Source organism: Onychomys torridus, chromosome 17 (assembly GCF_903995425.1).
Source record: "Onychomys torridus chromosome 17, mOncTor1.1, whole genome shotgun sequence".
Taxonomy (NCBI): domain Eukaryota; kingdom Metazoa; phylum Chordata; class Mammalia; order Rodentia; family Cricetidae; genus Onychomys; species Onychomys torridus.
In genome coordinates, this window is record NC_050459.1 from 6497113 (window position 1) to 6517138 (window position 20026).

Consider the following 20026-nt stretch of genomic DNA (forward strand, 5'->3'; position numbering starts at 1 on the left):
TAACAATCACATTTCTGCAATATTCCATTAAGAAAAGGGAGGCAGTATTTTTTTAAGTATTCGGGAAATAATCCATCACATTAGCAGATGGAATAAATAAATTATGAAAGTGTTTCTCTGGTGGAAGTCTTAACTTCTGCAAATTCAGTTGCTTTTTAGTTTATCAATCTGTCTGGAGGAATGAGACCCCCATTTGCCACGGAGGGCTGGGATACCAATTTACTTACACATTAGCACATCTGTTTCTCAGAACTGGATTCAATTATACTTGGAAAACATCTATAAGTAGAAGAAGTAGAGAAATGGAGGTGACTCTGAGTTTAAATTCTCGAAAGGCATTCAGGCTCTTACTTCAGATTTCTATTCCCAGTCAATATCAGGACCTACAGTTAAACAGAGTTCAATTCCAGCACTCCCAAATGAAATTAAAAGATGAATATTAAATGGAATTTCATTGATATTTGGCAGTACTTTGAATTTCTTTCACATGTTTATAATCAGCAAGGGCAATAAATCGTTTTCAATTGTAAGAAAGTAAATGACTGCCATTATTCTGCTGTCTTATGTGCGTATTTAATTTTTAGATGGTTTTTCAAATATGTATTTTTCAAATACATTCATATATATATATATATTCACATATATATATATATATATATATATATATAATATTTTAATCCATAAAAGGTACATTTTTGTGTCCTAAGGGAAATAAGCTAATGAAATAGTAATTATGCTACTTACATAAGGTAAAAACAATAATATTACATATTTTGGTTTTTGTCATGAAGCCAAATACTTGCCTCTAGGAAAAGTGAGCTGTGTTGAAGCTTGCACATCTTGGACACCATTCCTAAGAAGCTAGAGCTGACAAATGAGATCATGATGGCTGTCACCAAGGAGATGTCGACTGCACTTACACCTTCATCCAGAGATGACAGCGTCTCCTTAGAGTTTCTAATAGAATCTGCTCAACACATCAAGGGAAGGCTGTTTTCCCCATGCACACAATCCTGAGCATTGTCCTCACTGCACAATAATGGCAAGCTGAGAGCAGTAGGCAGATAATGACTCACCAAATGTCCCAATCTTTCCTTCAGTACCTGGACAAAAATACATCTTAGAAGACAAATGGACTTGGGAAAGGTGTCCAAGAATAAGACCTTGATATGGAATAATTGTCTTGGCAAGCATAATGTAAGTACAGGAGGGAGGAGGGTTAATCAAGGAGATATGGTCACAAAAGCTGAGGTCGGAGGGATGCTATTGCTACTAAGGGCACCACCAGCTGGAATAGTTGGTAGCTGTGGACTCCAGTACCTCCCTGGGGCCTCTAGGATGAAGAAAACCCTGATGACTTCTACCTGTTAATGTACTGAAGCATATTTGGACCTTATGACCTGTAGAGCTCTACAATAATAAAATCATGATGAGAATTCATAACATCTGGGGTGATTTGTTACAGCAGCCACAGGGAGACTAATACAGGGATACTCCCCTGAGCAGTGTGAGTTTTATTCCCATACAGGACACGGCTACATGGATCTCTGCCTTGGGAAGTTGGAATATACTGAGGCATGCTTTTTCACGGATTTAATGATGGGCAACGAATTCAGAATTAGTAACAGTTACTAGAGTAGATGAGAAGAGCAGTGTTGTGAAAGATAAGGAGACAGTAATTAGAAGCCCAAGACACTAAATCTCTCAGAGAAAGCTGCTGTGAGAGGTGCCTTGGATCAGAAACAGCAGGGGCTGCAGCTTGTCTCCCTCTGCTCTGCAGTGCAAGCTCTGGTCTCTGGTGGTGCTCTGTGGGATTTCCCATTCCCTGGTGGGGAAAACCCAACTTCCAAAGCTGGTCTTTCTCTCTGCCAGAAGCCTTGATGTCAATGTGATCAAACTAACCTGGGTCTTTGAAAACATTTTTCTTCTGTATTTTACTTGGAGGATAAGAAAGAGAACCACAGAGAGAGGGAGATTGTACAAATGAATCCTGCGTCGAGCTTTGCCAGTGTCCCGAAGCACTGCTATTTTTTATGGAAAATCAACAATATTCTCATATTAAATTTTTTTTTCAGAAAAATACATCTTGGAACCCTAATTGCATTTTTATTTAGCTTTGAAATTACTCTGGATTGGCAGTAAATTATAACTAAAAGTTTATTTAAGACACATGTATTATCCTGCGTATCTGCCAAAGTTTTAGAGAAATTCTATATGCTACGTATAAATTTTCAAATTTTCCCCTTGCAAAATGTTTTGTGCCAAAGCTAGGTTGTCCTGTGTGCTTAGGAGGGTCTCTTCAAGTCTCCTGAACTGTAACCTTTCCCTGCAGCTTGTTCTGCCACTTAATTCTGTCTGAGTTCTCATCATGATCACACTCAGTCCGCCTTCTTTTAGGATCAATACCACAGAGAACTGCCCTTACCTCACTGCTCATGTCAGGGGCATCTAATTACCAATGGCGCAGTGCTCAGTCTTGGCATATCCTGACGTCTTCTGTGTCTCTTCACCAGAGGTTCTTACTTTCTCTGTTGTAATTAATAGATACTGTATGGGAAGACACTTGGAGACCATCAAGGCATCCTGTTCTTCACACAGGGAGCTACGCAGCTTGGCATCCATGAGTGCTAATTGTCTGAAACACTTGTCACTGGGATGCTCCTATTTCTATCTTTCCTCTGCTTGCTAACAGTAGTTTTCCTGTAATGATGAATACCACTAATATCCCTTATGGTCATTAGAGGTGATGGACAGGGAGATGGGTATGCTGACGTTTTTATTTCTAAATATAAGATCCAGATAGGGACCTCCTATTGCTGGTGTGAGTAACCAGCACACTATGTGGGAACAGGAGAAGAAATAAGAAGAGGAGAATAAGAACAGGAGGGAGAAGAAGATAAAGAAGAAAGAAATAGTACCCACTGGGAAAGGGAACAGACTATGACTTCCCAGCTGGCGACACTGGGTGACTTCAAACAAAAGCTAAGTAGATGTACCAGCATTTATCATCTGCAGCTCATGGAAAAGGAGTTCATCCGTTCTCTTCATCCATCCTCCTCCTTTCCGCCCATTGACTGTGCTGGTTTTCTCAGTACAGAAGATACAACATGATAGCGCAGATGGGATACTATGCATCCTCTACCACAGGCAACTACAAGAGTTTGTAAAGGGAAAACACACAGTTGAAATGGATGTTTTATTCTTTCCATTTTATGAGACATCCCCCCCAAAGGTCCCAGTAGCCATCTCTATTCAAACTCAGTAGGCCAGAGGCCTGATGGCTTCTTATTTTTTATCTGACATGATTTGCCATGGAGACAAGAATAACTAACATGTGATGTATTCCACATCACACTAGTATCATTACTCACAGTATTTTATCCAAACATCTCAGTGTCTGTATGATACATAGGCACATTGCCATCCCTACTATGAAGACAAGGCCTTATATCAGGCCTCCAACCCCCTCCTATTATACTATGCCAACTCTAAGAATGTCTACCACTTACAGAGCAGCCCCTATAGATTTAATGTGCTGCTATCAATGATTAAAGGACCATTACCACATGTGCAGAATATTTAAAACATATAAAGAATGCTATGGAGCTTGCCCATGTGCTCTGTTAGCATTTTTACACAAGCTAGAGATATAGTGAACTGCTATTCACTGAGAAATTCAATCCGGCCCTTGGAAAAGTGTTATTATCATCTACACTCAGAACACGTGGACGTAGTTTAAGACTGAATAACATTTTCTCAAAACATCACATAAAATTTAGTGGGTCAGTCAAGGCAGGGTCCCATATTACTTATTCCAAAATGATTTTGTCCTGCTTGACAATAACCATGTTATGTGAGGGGTTATGATTTCCAAAGACTTGAAAAGTTATAGCGAAGCGCTTGATATCTGCTATTCTTAGAACTGGTGTTGGATTGTTCTAGTGAGTATGTAGCAACACATGTACACACACACACATGCACACATACACATGTACACAGGCACACATGCAGGCATGTACACACATGAATACATACACACACACACACACACACCTACACACTGATTTGTGCAGCACCGTTCAGATCTGTCAGCATTCCAAAATGATCCAAAATTCTCCAATACCTCCCCCTTTAAAGAGAATCAGTAGTTTTGATGTAACATGTGTATGTACATGGAATACATTTGCATGGGATTATTAGACTGACAGACTGCTATTTAATTTATTCATGACCCTGTAAAACTAATTTATGTATCTCATGCTGTTGAACAAAAACTCTATTTTGGGCATGTAACTGATTGTGTTGGAGAGCATGGTAGCACTTCAGATTTCTCTGGGGTATGTATTAGCAATAAACACACCATCTTTGGATTCAGCCCCATGGATCTCAAAGAGACTTCTCCAAAGGGCTTCCTGATTTTCAGAACTTCTCCAGGGAATTTTGATAATTGCCAATAAGCTCTCTATCAGCAGACTATGAAAATGTTCACTTACATGCACATCAGCATACTAGGAACAGAACAGAAATAGAGCTGGGTGGTGTGTGCATGTCTGTTCCTTAGCATTTCCCAACATACCATATTGATACAGATAAAACAGATACCACCATTTCATGGTCTTTCTTCCTTTTGAGCTGGGGAGGAGAGGATATTCGTAGGTCCCCTGCTCCATAAAGCCAACCAATCTGTCTTTAGCTAGAGAAAGCTGTATTTTGCTTTTTCATTTCCCTGCTGGTGCCATAAAGAGAGAAAGTGGCTTTGAACAATGTTCAAAGTGCCAGGTAGGCATCACTGGTGTAGAAGAAGAGAGCTATGGACTGGGAAGGAGGGAGGGGGTGAGCAAGCAGGAGAATGGAGCGTGGACATGATCACCACATGATACATGCATGGAGACGTCACAACAAGGCCCACTAAACTGTACAGTTGGTCTACATTAACAGTCGGGAGACATAGAAAAATGTTTGAAAAAAGAACAATTTTTACCAATGGCAGGAAGTTGGAAACTCTATTGGTTGAAGCACTGTGTACAGTCACAAATCAAAAGTGAATAAAAACATGGGTTTCTTCATCCCATTTGTCAGTAATTCTCTGAAATAAAGTAATTCACTCTAAGGTGGAAACCCTCATCTATAGGACTTATTGTTTCATATCATATCATCATAAAATGTCATAAAATTTTTTCTAATATCAGAGAGTATAAATTTAATATAAAAATTAGTGGCAAACATTGGAACAAGTTACTGGAAAGCCTTACTTCCTACTGACTTCCACTTCCACTGACTGATTTGTTTTTTTGTTTTTTGAAAAAGGAAACATTGAGAATCTGTGGATGGGAACATCTGTTGGACCCTTATCCCCTTAAACCCTCTTAGGTTCTGAAAACCACAGGGTCTGCACTTGTTTATAGAAAGGCCTGGTTCACCAGCCACATACCTGTGACAAGGATGCTCCTGTAGAAACACCTTTCTGAGGGTTCATGCCCTTCCCTCAGCTGCCAGGCCGCTCTTCTTCACCCCCTCAGACTTTAGCTAGCTCCTTCAGGGGAGACTCCCTGCCCCTCTCAACCCACCCAGATCAGGTTTCTTCCTAGCATGCCCTAGCTTGCTGTGGCACAGTCCCTGCTATTGAATAAATGAACGCACGAGACACATCAGTTTTACAACACTCAAGAAGCCCAAGACAGACAGCCATTTAAACTTCATCTGACCAACCCTGCAAGTGAGAAAATTTTCACTGTCTCAGTGTTCAGGCCCCTCCACTGGTTTTAAATGGAGGAGTAAATCAGAGGTAGTTTCCTCATATTTCTACCAAGAACTGAGTGAACAGACAAAAACAAGAACAAATACAAACACAATATGAGCTTTTAAAATCAAATCACATGCACTTTTGAGAGAAAGATTGATTTTGCCCGCACTAAAGGCCTGGATATTACCAGGCTCTGTCCTGGAAGAACCATTCCAGCTTGATGGCAGTAATCTTTCTTTGGACCAAACAGCCATTATCTTAAAGCACATCCACTAATGACTTTCTTCAGACTCACTCAAGAGCCTTCCCTCTGATGCTTCCCTGTTCTGACCATGCTACCACTTACTTCTTGGAAATACTTGCTCCGTGATACCAGGTTTTCCTGAGTCACATGGTAATTTAGATCTAAATCCTTCAAAAGAGAACAAAAAAAAAAAGCACAAAGGCAAAAATGATTGCCGTAAAGACTGCCAAAATAACACAGCATGGGCTACCTCTCGTTACATAGCACCAGCACCTAAAACATTGTAGAACAATAGTCATGTTAGCTATCACCTCAATTACTTCACAAACTCTAAATTTGCATTTGAGAAAACCATTAACACAAACACTAAACTCACATGGCGATATTAGTATTGTGAATTAGTGGACAATGTTACTGTGTTTAAAACTAAGAAGGTTGGCTATTCTAATAGGTAAATACATGCAAAGGAGGTCAACTTTGCATTTTCTGTTTCCTTATTCCATTTTCCTCACAGATTTTCAGTATTTCCTATCATTTTTCAGACACTCCTGGGTGTACAGCACTGTATTTGCTGCCCATTTTTATTACTTGACTGCAAATAAAATACTCTCAGCTCCAAAATATAGCAAAGTCATATTTTAAGTTTAAAAGCAGTCAGGCTTAGTTTGTCGAGGAATTATCCTTGTTCTGCCATAAAAGATTTACTTTATTTTTTGAAAAGAAATACTTCCTGAGGTACAAGTTTCTTTGAATTTCATCTTTTGAGAGATGGACTTCCTAAGAAATAACATTGAACTGGAACATAGATGTCATCCTTCTAAAATAAATTCCTTGTCCAATTTTCAAATCAGTTGACTTTGGAAGAGGAGGAAGAATAGAGATGAGGAAGCGGGAAGATGATAGAAAACCCTGAATACTATTATAGCATGTGTGCTTTTAGAATTTCAAAGAAACACACAACAGGAAGTGTGTTCCATGGGCTTGCTCAGGTTTCTGGCTTCCTTGCCCAGAAAACCAAAATTTACTTTTACCATTACAAGATTTCCTGCTTTGAATGGCCAAATAAAAGCTGTTCACAAGCTGGCTGGGAGCTTGGTTCCCAGAATACGAATCTTTGAATCTTCCCTCTAAATTCTATTATTGATTCAAAGAAAGATATAAAAAAAAAAAGACTAGAACTTAATCTCCAAAGTACAATGTAATTCAATTCCACAAGCATATGTTAAGTTTGAAATATTCCACTGGATCTATGGTTCAAGCAACTCTTCCTCCAGAGGACTATGGACTAGTTAAAATAGAATAAAATAACAGACAGAATTCTAGGGCAGGGATGATTAGAATTGGCTGAGGGGTGGAGTTTGGAGATGCCCATGGGCTGGTTGGGGATGTCTGAGGAGATGCCTGTGGGCTGTCTGGTGAAGGAGTGTGGCAGGGAAGGAGCTTGCTGTGTTTGGTGTATGTGATGCTTCCCCAACAACACAACCCCTTCTGCACCCCAGTGAAGTCTGTAGAAGTCCTGTGAGGTGAGGTCAGAGACTGTCCAGGTTAGAGATGGGGGGCTGAGATTCAGAGTGGCATGTAACTGCTCTAAGGTCAGGCAGCATCAATAGAGAACCCGGCCAGACTGACCCATGGCAACCCAGACTCAGAATCTGTGTTATCACTTCTGTGTAACCTTTTGCACAGGGAATCAGAATAGGGACTGGCTAAAAGCCGTGGAAATGATCGCCTCTGGAATCTCCTTTCTGCTGCCTATAATTCCAACAGCACATGAGTATGTTATTTTCATATCTTGAAGACAGCACCTCCCAGTCACCAGAAGTTCCCAAGCTTTGGCACTGAACTGCACATTCATAGGAAACCACAGGGCGAGTGGACACACATTGCTAATGCATTGCTGGCCCCCCAATTCTTTACTTAGGTATTTTGAAGAAATTCATCCTTATAACTAAGCACCGAATTTCAGGTTTTTTAAGGCAGGTTTTAGATAAATATTTGTTAATACAATGGTTCGTGGTTCATCTCAGATCACTTACTTTACAAACTGTGTATGCTTAGTGCCAATGTGAGTTCATCAACCCCATCTCCCTTTCACTCTCTACCATGGCTGGAAACATCAGAACCTAACATGTGCCGCTCACCCACTGACTAAGTGCTTGGTTGGGTCTTGCTCATTATGTCATGCCTTTAAATTTTTTTTTTTTTTTAGTCTGAAGTATTCAAATCTTTTTAAGAAAAAAAAACCTATAAAATAGTCAAAATATTTTAGGTGTTTGTTATGCTTTCTTGCCAAATATCAATTAAAATTCCTAAACAGAACACCAATCCCTAAAGTAGTTTGAACTGTGTAAGAGTCCTAAGTGGTAACCATCAGATGTTAGACCGGATGGAAGTGGTGTTTCTAGGGTCAGAAGGATTGGTGGCATGGTGCAAAGAAAACACAGTACCCAAATTCTAGTTTAGTTATTAAATCTTTGTGTTGTATTTGGATAAGGCAGATCTTACGCTCCATTTGTCGATGAAAAAAACGGAGGCTTCAGAACATTAAATAACTCATCTGAGATCACTACTTGGATAGGGAAGCAGGTAACTTTGTCCAGTAAACATAGTGTTTTTCTAAAAAATATTGGAACTTAGGTAGTTAAATTGCGTCTCAAAGATCTAAAAGGACCTGCTGGTTGACGAGCAGCATAGAGGACATGGCACTTCATCTGGGTTCAAAGCTTCAAGCATCCAGTTCATTGCCTGCAGAAGTGCCAAGGTTGAGAACTGAAAAGGCTGAGGAGGACTTCATCGCAACAAAGTTGGAGGTTATTGCCTGAGGCAAGGCGAGAAAGCTTCAAGGAATTGGTCATGGTTCTCCAAGACAACAGTGTCTCCCATAGAGCTTTCTCTCCCTCCCTCCATCCCTCTGTCCCTCCCCCTCCCCTCTGGTGGCTTATGCAGAGGAACAGAAAGCACTTGTGGTTCCTTACTGAGAGAAGCAGGGCTGACTGGTACACTAGGGAAGCAGAGGCAGGTGATAGTTGGATGTCTCAGTACCAGCTGAGAGCAGCGAGGGGCACATTGGCCTTCACTGACAATGAGGAGGGTCATCATGGAAATCTCCTGCTGCCTCCTGACTAAGCAAACACAGTACATGCAATCTGCTGCACAGAGGCACCTGGACTTGAATTCCCCGTGGACACCAGGGCCTATTTTCTCTTTAGTGTGAGCACTGATTTCAGTCAGAGCCATGCCCCAGGCTGGGCCTCCAGCTTAAAAGGTCTAGCTAGAAAGCCATCTTTCAGGAATTGATGGACTGAAAGACCATGAAGACTGCTGCTACCCAGAGCTCAAGTCAGTACTTCTGTGTCAGCAACAGCACACATGACCTTGTTTGCGGAGCTCTGGGAAAGCCTGTCATAGTTAGACAGACTTCAGACAGGAGCAGTGTTTGCTTAAAAGAATGGGATATTCATGATGGCAGACCAGGTGACCTATGGACTCTTCTGGCCAGGTCCTGTGTGGTCCTGTTATCTGTCTTAAAATTCTGGCTTTCACGCTGTGTGACCTTGAACTATTTGTACAACATCTCCATGTCTCCATTTTTACATAGGGGAATTGAGGATGGAACTCTACTTCATCAGGTTATCAACAGGATTTAATATGTACTGTTTGTTGCGTTATCGTCCTTAAATTTCATTAGGTTTATTTGTGTGTGTGTGTGTGTGTGTGTGTGTGTGTGTGTGTGTGTGTGTCCCTGTGGAGGTCACAAGAGAACTTTCTAGAGTATTCTCTCCTTCCACCATGTGGGTCACAGGCATCTAACTCAGGTTTTCTCATGTGGCAGCAAGCCCTGTTACCCTCTGAGCTATCTCCCCAGCACTTGTTATTCTTAACATTAATATTTCTGTTATAGATTCATAACTGGAACCTTCTATCCCGGCCAGGCTGAGATCGACACTGTTTTGTTTTCTTTCTGTGTTTTTTTTCCTGTGTTTCTTGACTCACATATTTCTTTTAATATTAATAGTTAGATGTTTAAAATGTGCTGGTGTTTGAATTTGGTAATGAGTCTTACAGTTTGGGAGATGCCGGTTTGGGGTGACTTTGCGAATCTGTCCTAGGGATGATGTGTCAATACTATCTGCAATTTATCAAGAGGTGGCAACGTCCCATGTTAGCTCCCACAAAAGCTGACAATGCAGTTTCCTGAGCAGCTTTAGGATGGTTCTGAATTTGGGTCCAGTGTTAGGAAATCTTTTCTCATGAAGCTCACAGCTGGGTTTTGTTTTCTGTTTGAAGTTATTGTTATTTATTCTGTTTTATTAAAGATTATCTCATCATCTCTGGCTTTAACTATCTTAATTAATGGACTTTGGTTTGAGATTTACTTCAAGGAAAGCACCCACTACAAAAGATCAGAAAGCCATTACACACAGGAGTGTGAGTAGCTGGTATGGCACACATGGTCCTCTGTCAGGAAAGATGGGAAGTCCTTTTCTCTAGGTTTGCTCTGATTTTCTTGGCCACATTAATATCTGGGGTCCTGTAGCTGGAGTTTTCCTGCCTGGCCCATGGTCAGGACAAATCTCTCCTACCTGCCAGTCCCACAGTTGCTCAGACCCACCCAAGTAAACACACAGAAACTTATATTGCTTACAAACTGTATGGCTGTGGCAGGATTCTTGCTATCTACTTCTTCTATCTTAAATTAACCCATTTCTGTTAATCTATATTTTGCCACTTGGCTCGTGGCTTACCAGTACCTTACATCTCACTTGTCATGGCAGCAGCTGGCAGGTCTCTCTGGCCCAGCCTTCCACCTCCCAGAATTCTCTTCTCTCTTGTCCCGCCTATATTTCCTGCCTGGCTACTGGCCAATCAGAATTTTATTTATTTTAACCAATCAGAGAAACTCATTTGACATACAGAACATCCCACAACAGGGTCCTGAGGGGTAAAGGGTCTCCTGGAATCAGTGATGCTTTTGACTACCATTCTGTAAGTACCTATTTATTGTGACTTGTGATTCCTACAAACAGTGGGGGGAAATGGCAAGGGAGACAATCCACTATTTTGGTCAGCATGATCTGAACAACATAGACTCTCCTTGGCACATGCTAAGAAAGACTTAACAGCTCTTTGATTTTCATAAGTGCAGATAGCCAGAAACACAGTTCAGGAATCAATAATCTACAAACAAATGAAATATCCACACTTGTGCTTGGGCATGTATGAGTTATCTGTCCCAGAGAACTCTTCATCCTGATTTGTGTTAGTTACTGCTTCTGTTGCTGTGGTCAAATTCATGACAAAAGGAACTGGAATAAGGGACTGTTCTTTCTGACTGACAGCTCAGGAGACAGCAGACTGTGGGGAGAGGGGCATGGCAATGGTCGATTAGTGCTCAGCACTAAACAGGAAGTGGGCATCATCTGTCTTTGTTTTTTTTCCATGGTCTTGTGTTTGGACCTGACTCATGGTATGGTGCCACACACACCAGGGAGCGCATCCTCTGCTTGGTCAGTCTTCTCAGACCAGGGCAGAACTGTGTCTCCTAGGTGATTCCCAGTGTGGTTGACAATGAAGGTTAACTGTCATTCCACCATAAAGCTCTGGCACTTAATGGTGGACAAAGGATGTACGTTCAACTCGAATCATTTCTATTAGGAAAAGTCCCCTGAGTCAGTGGGGGTAAAATGTAATCCTGAGAATATCATTTTTTATTTAGCTGTTTTTAATAAGTGTACAAAAGTTAGAAGAAATTTTATTTCTGAAATAGTGTCTGTTTCCATGCACTATTTGGAAGTTTCTATCTCTTTAACTTGGAAATATATCACATAAATATTTCTTTGGGGCTACTTAAAATTTAAGAGTTTTAGCCCTAATTTGTAGCAAAATTTTTAACTCTTAAGCTGTGCTATTTAATATTCACTTTTCTCAAAGCTCCATACTGTCTTACCATATGCACCACTTGTTAACATGGTAAGCTCCATCAGAGTATGTAAAGCTAAAATTATGATTATAAGGCAACTACAGAATAGCGGACCAGTGAAGCTATTCTTGGCATATTTGTGGTTAAACACTCGCAGCTCATAGGAGGTACTAGGAAACCAGGTTTTAAATAAATGTTTGTATGAGGTTTGCATCATGAAATTCATGAGAAAGGGTCCCGGAAAAATTTAGATAATGATATTTAATTTCTTTGCCAGGGTACTTATGCAATGTGCTTAACATAATTTGAGCAATTCTTCTGGTAATATATTTAAATTTGCAGGTTCCAATTTTATTAGTGACATGAGGCATTTCATTTTCAGTATTCATATTAACCACCCCCAATGAATTCTTTACAGTTTTCATTTTGTGTAATTATATTCTTCCAGCTTCTCTTGCAAATGACTTAATACTTTGACATCTCACAGATTTAAAAGGTGATTATAAAATTAAGATATACTTCACTGATGGAAAAATCACCAAAATCTCTCAGTAAGAAAATAATAAAAAAATTCAGTTTATGATGATTTAAAAAAGGAGTTTTGTTTGATACTTTCCTCTATTGGGAATTTTCACCTAGAAATATTTTATGCAATGAATTTTCAACAGAATTCTGATTCTTTTGAAGCATAGCCATCTAGGTGGAACAATAGGTCAGCGTTCTTATCACCCACTGGTGTTCTAGATGACTGACAGGTTGGAGTTTGACGTTTTATTCCACAGACATCAAAAGACTATGTTGTAACAGCCCCTGATAAGTAACATCAAGGGACCAGGAACCGGGCAACCACAGTTCGCCTTCATTTTCCTGGGTCTGAACAGAGAGTGTTAGAAAAGTGAAAATATAAAACTGTCAATAAGAAGATAAGAAAAAACAAAATGCAGAGTCTAAGCACACCTTGAGAGTCATCCATGGTCAGCAGCTCTTGCTGTGATGAGCAGAGGCGATGGGCGGGCTGCAGTGTCTGCAGGAAGTCTGCTCTCCTCTCACAAACTCCTGTCCTTAGTCTCTAAGGGTCAAAGGCGTCTTTGTGAATACTGTTCTTTTCTTTTTGTTATGACAACTTCCAAATAAGTGGAAAACAAGGTATTAGTATAATGATAGTGCTTAATTCACTCACAGTTTCTTTTTAACTAGAATCTTTATCATTGTGGCTCACAAACACTGGCCGTGCTGCTTTTATTCTAAATTTGAATTAGCATGTTATGTTCTTGCTGAGTGTTTGAGGATTAGTATAAATTTCTGATTACAAGACAACACGCACACACACACACACACACACACACACACACACACACACACACACACCCCGTATATGTATAATCAATGGAGAAAGCAGAACAGAAGGAACAAGGAAGTATCTGAAATGCCCTCTTCATGAAATAACCCTATACTTAAGTTGATAAATTTCTTTTTATTAAATTGAAATTGTACTCCATGTATTTCTTTGCCTACTGCTTTTAAAAATCTGCCATTTTATCTTCATCTTTATTATCATACACCACGATTTTACAAGGCTGCATAGAATTCAGTGTGTTATATTCAATATATTCTATATTCAACATATATGAGATTCAACATAGTCTATTAAAATGATTTTCTCCATCTCACTACCACCAGTACAATGATGCAAACCTTCATATACTGTTTTATTCAGTGTTCTATTGTTGTGAAGAGACATCATGACCATGGAAAACTCTTATAAAGGAAAGCATTTAATTGGACTTTGCTCACAGTTTCAGAGGGTTAGTCCATTATCAGCATAGTGGGAAGCATGGAGGCACAGAGACAGACATAGTGCTAGAGAAGTAGCTGAGAGTTCTACAACCAGATCTACAGGCAGCCACAGGGCCTGGGTTGGGCTTCTGAAACCTCAAATCCACCCCTAGTGACACACTTACTCCAACAAGACCACACCTATTTCAACCAGGCCACACCTCCTAATCCCTCTCAAGTAGCTCTGCTTTCTAATGACCAAGCTATTCAAACTACCACAAATACCCATCTTGGAAGTGTCCTGTGGATATTGATTTATTTTCTAATGTAAATTTTCTGGAAATGATATTGTTTTCTCAAAGGTAACCTTTTCTCTCATATTTACTTTATTTTTAATTATGTGTCTGTCTGTGTGTATGTGTTGTATGTATACATGAGCACAGTGCCCAAGAAGGGGGCTAGGAGACCCCCTGGCAGCTGTGAGCTACCTAATGTGAGTGTAGGGACTCAATCTTGGATCCTCTGAAAGAGTAGCAACCATTCTTGCCCCCTGGGCCATCTCTCTAGTCCCCAAATATGACGTCTTAATGATAGTGTCTAATCCCTCAGGAATATTTCATGTCTCTCTCTTTTTTTAATTTTGCTTTTTGTTTTTTTCTCTTACTCACATGGATAAATGAGAGCTGAAAATCTGTTTCAGAGGCTAAGTAGAATCTATGACGAATCCTTATCCATCCCCTACTTTCTTTTATTAGCTAGTGTCCACTGCAGGATCGGAAATACACTGCTAAATAATTATATAGTATGTTAGTAGCATAGAAGAAAATTTTCCCATTAATTTCTGTAAGTATCTGAATAATGACATGGTGAATATTAGACCAACAGATCATGTCTCACTGCCTGAAAACATAATGGCAGACATTGTTCTGTCACTGTATGCTGGCACTTAGCAGAATGCTTGACGCACAGCAGATGTGAAACAAGCGTTTGTCTTACAAACAAGTAAGGTGCTGCTTAGACGGGCATGCTCAGCATGAACATTTTTCCTCCCTCTCTCCAGTTCCATGAGCTGGTTAAGGCAACCAAGGATTGCAGTTGCATGTAAAACTACCAAAAGGATTCCTCAGCATCAACTTTCAATTCCCTTCTAAGGTTTGGACGGGATGCCAGGGTTTGTCTTTGTCTTTGTCTCCCCCCCCACCCCCCTCCCGCCGCCCCCAGAGTAGGCCTGATCTGGTTCATCTCTGGGGTAATTTCCTAGCTCTTCTCCCCAGCCAAACAGGCCCAGTCACTGTGGAACAGTCACTGATACTGACTGCTAGACCCTACTGATGTTAGATTCATTCAGCAAATGTACTGCCAACAGTGTGAGAGCCTGCTTTTATCGGACTTCAACCATTTGCAAAGTGCCATTCATCATTTGCTTCACTTATTCCTTACTCCAGCTCTCTCTGAGGTCTGTCAGAAGCATGTCCATCTCACAGGGAGGTAACAGAGAGATAGAAGCGAAAAAGAAACCAACCTGAGTGGTCCCACCAAGTACCAGTGCTCCATTGTGATTTATCCTCCTCCACATCTGGTATTTGGTCAAATCTACTTCCCTGCCCTTGAAGCCAGACATCCAATATCAAAGCTCAGTCATGAAGGTGTTCTCCAGCAGGCACAGCCTGTGTCATCAGAGCGAATCATCTGCCATCATTGCTGAGACAGTGTGGACTCTCCCGAGCTGCCCTTGACTGGACTTAGCAGTTTGCAAACTGCTGCCTGTAGGCCCTTTAACAAGCTCCTTAACTCATGTTTGTTTCTAAGGGTAGGAGGTCCACTCATTTAGTTACAGAGGGGTGTTGCCTTGAACCTGTGTTGTGCGCTTGCTCCTCTGGCTTGAGTCTGGCCTTTTAAGCATGTGATGGGTTCTTAGCCAGCCATTGTCCTTGGTCAGGAGCACTACTCTTGCTTGAGGTCTCCAATCACCTTGCCTCTGCCCCACACTGAGTGTCATATGACCCTGTCCTTAGCTCTTGGCTGGGGATTGACTTTGGACGGTCTCTGTCTACTTGTGCCAAGCCCATTAACTCTGTGACAATGACAGGAGCTAATCTGATGGAAGGGAGGGAAGGAGGGAGGGGGGAGTGAGGGGAAGGGGGAGTGAGCAGGAGGGGAAGGGAGGGGAGAACAGAGGGGAGGGAAGTAGGCAAGAGGGGAGAGAACTGAAAGAAGGAAGGGAAAAGGTAGGGGAGGGAAGGAAGAAGAAAGGAACGGGGAAAAGAAATGGGAAATGGAAGGGAAAAGTGGAGGAAGGGAGAAAGAGAAAAAATACTATATAATATATAAAAGGGAATATACTATATTATATACTAAGGAGAACACACTACATAATATATTAAAGGGAATATACTATATTATATGCTATGGAGAACACACTACATAATATATTAAAGGGAATATACTATATTATATACTATGGAGAACACACTACATAATATATTAAAGGGAATATACTATATTATATACTATGGAGAACACACTACATAATATATTAAAGGGAATATACTATATTATATACTATGGAGAATACACTACATAATATATTAAAGGGAATATACTATATTATATACTATGGAGAACACACTACATAATATATTAAAGGGAATATACTATATTATACACTAAGGAGAACACACTACATAATATATAAAAGGGAATATACTATATTATATACTAAGGAGAACACACTACATAATATTTTAAAGGGAATATACTATATTATATACTATGGAGAACACACTACATAGTATATTAAAGGGAATATACTATATTATATACTATGGAGAACACACTACATAATATATTAAAGGGAATATACTATATTATATACTATGGAGAACACACTACATAATATATTAAAGGGAATATACTATATTATACACTAAGGAGAACACACTACATAATATATAAAAGGGAATATACTGTATTATATACTAAGGAAAACACACTACATAATATTTTAAAGGGAATATACTATATTATATACTATGGAGAACACACTACATAATATATAAAAGGGAATAAACTATATTATATACTAAGGAGAACACACTGCATAATATATTAAAGGGAATATACTATATTATATACTAAGGAGAACACACTACATAATATATTAAAGGGAATGTACTATATTATATACTATGGAGAACACACTACATAATATATTAAAGGGAATATACTATATTATATACTATGGAGAACACACTACATAATATATTAAAGGGAATATACTATATTATATACTTAGGAGAACACACTACACAATATATTAAAGGGAATGTACTATATTATATACTAAGGAGAACACTACATGATGTATTAAAGCAAATGTGAATGTTTATCCATGGCTGTTTCTAATCCTTTAAAAACATATAGGTGTTAAGCATTTTCTTTAAGTGCAGTAGAAGTGAAGAGTAGAATTTTGGCATGCTGATTATTTTGAACAATTTCACCATACTTTATTTAGTATAGGCTTGACCTGGTCCCTAGGAGTGGAAAGGAAACAGATGTGTACATGCAGTGCCTAAAAGAGATTTAGCTGATTAGTAGTCCACGTGTTTGTTGCACATGATATGCTTTTGCTTGTGCATATTTGGCCATTTAATCATTTTTTTCCCAAATGGTCCACACAACTATTTGAGAAACAGAATTATCACCCACTTATTTAGGTGCCAGCAGCAATCTTGGGTGACAAAGCATTTAGGAATGCACAGTGGATGCACCCCTGGGCATAGAAGAAGCCCTGCAATTTCTTTGGAAGGTTTGGTGTCTGTAAATATCACAATAAACTGAATGACTGGTCACCTTGTCCATAACTCTAGTTGAGGCAGGCACCAGGCTTTCAAAGCTGGCGTACCTGGAACTGACAGGCCTTTGCCTGGCTTGTCTCCACCCTCATGTACTGTGTGACCACAGATCAGAGCTGTGTAGTCAGCATCTCGCATGGTTGTGGTAGAATCACCTACAGACTGTGTTGGGTGGTGTGTGGACTGGGGCAGGATGACCTGGGGGCAGACTTCCTGATGGCCCAAACAGGGGGAAGCAGCCTGCCCTCATTATTGGGAATGGAAGAGTGTGATGGATGAAAAGGGAGGAAGGGAAATCACAAAGGTTGTATTTGGAGCACGAAGAGGGAGAAACAAATTGACTTCAGAGCTTCTAGCAAAAAGCAGCCATGGGAGGACAGGGCCTTGGAAAAAACCAAAAAGACAATATGCAGCACATTTCCTGAAGCAGAAGCAGCAGAAGAAAACCATTACTTTGAACCACTTGTGATAGTCTTGGAGTTTGAGACATCTTGCCTTAGAGCTTAAGAGAGAAACTGGAGCCAGAAATGTGGGACAAGGAGCAAATCTGAACTTAATAATAATAATCACCATTCATCTAGCACCTGATCTATGTTACATACTACTCTTAGACTCCAAAATAGAGTAAGGGATTGCACTCTCCTGATAATCACACCATACAAGGCAGGGCTAATTAAGTCTCTAAATTTATATATGCACAATAGAGATACCCAGAATTTGAATCCACATTGGTCATGAAGTAGGAGTATCAGTGCCCCATGGACAGGCTCGCGGACACCATGGCATGCCAGTCAAGTTGGATGACAATGATTTTCCTTAAAGGAGATGGAGACTGAGAGGGAACAAAGAAAAGATGGTATACATAGGAAGGAGTATGTAGACAATGAGACCGTTGGCACACTTCCCTCCACGCACACCCTTGCGAAACCGTGGCCAGTGCTTGTAGCAGGAATCTTAAAAGTTCTTATTAATGAAATCAAACCCGAGGCCAGGTATTGGGGTGAACGCTGGAAGATCAGAGAGACAGAACAAGCCACAGCTACCTCACCTCGCCAGTTCCTCAGCTGGTCTTGTTTCCTCAGACTGCAAGCTTCTGTGTCCTCATCCCAATGGATCTCAGCTGAACTGTGCTGCTTGAAAACCTGAATGCTTAACCAGCCAAATGCTTCTAGTTTCTGGTCCTCACGCCTTATATATCTTTCTACTTTCTGCCGTCACTCCCTGGGATTAAAGGCTGGATTTCTGGGATTAAAGGTGTTTGTCACCATGCCTGGCTGTTTCCAATGTGGCCTTGAACTCAGAGATCCAGAGGTATTTCTGTCTCTGAAATGCTAGGATTAAAGGCATGTGCTACCACTGCCTATCCTCATGTTTAATATTGTGGCTGTCCTGGCCTCTGAACCTAGATAAATTTATTTTGGGGAACACACAATATTTCGGGGAACACAATACCACCACAAGTGCTTCCATCCAGTTTATGTTCCCTGTAGTGAAAGATCAGAGTTGGTGCTCACTGTAGAACAGGCGACACAGGAAAGGGGATGTGATGAGATGTAGAATTTAAAAATCATCAGACAGAACAAAGAGGAAACGGAAAGATGCCCATCACAGAGCCATGGAGAATGAGAACGAGCATGGGTTCGGGGAGAAGGTGGAGAGAAGCGTGGCAGGGACAGAGAAGACAGCTGGAGATGGGTGCAGGGCAGCCTGAAGGCTGAGGAGTTAGAAGATCCCTATGTGCTTTGGGATACAGGATGGGCAATGGTGGGGAAGAAACATGGGTACAAGGACAGCAGAATTTCTGACTCTCCCCGGAACTAAGTCAGAGTGGGCATGTCTATGAGGAGAGGAATAGAGGGTATAAAGCACTCCCATGCCTGGGGTGAATTCCCTAGACTCTGGGGGCCTGATCTGGCTTAACACAGAGAAATGATTGGAGCTGGGAGTTGCAGAGGAAGTCTGTTTATTGCCAGCCTCATTAGCACCACTAATCGTTATAAACAGATAATTTGCAAGGAGATGAAAGAATCCAAATTTATGTTGCCAATACTAAATATTTAACTAATGAAAAATATAGGTTCTGAATTGGCCATGTGTATCTCAAATGATGAGTTAAATTTTAAATACTCTGTGTCCTGGGGATGATATTTCAACTCCTGATTTGCCAGATGGGCTGTGAGTCACAGCACAGGAAATGACACTGGATTTCAAATGATTTGGCTTACAAGAAGGACAAGGACCTTCTCAAGCCAATTGCCCCGTGGAGGCAGTGAAAACCCAGAGGGAGGCAAACACTCATTGAAGCAGACCCTGAACATGGAAGGAAGTCAAACCGGAAAGCACAGGATGCAGGATCCTCTCAGCACGTCAGTAAGCAGGCTGCAGATACATCTGAACTAAGCCTGTCAGTGGGGCTAATAGAGCCACCCGGACTCCTCAGCGGAGAGGCGGCAGCAGATTGTGGGGTCCTTTAGACTGTCCTTGCCCCC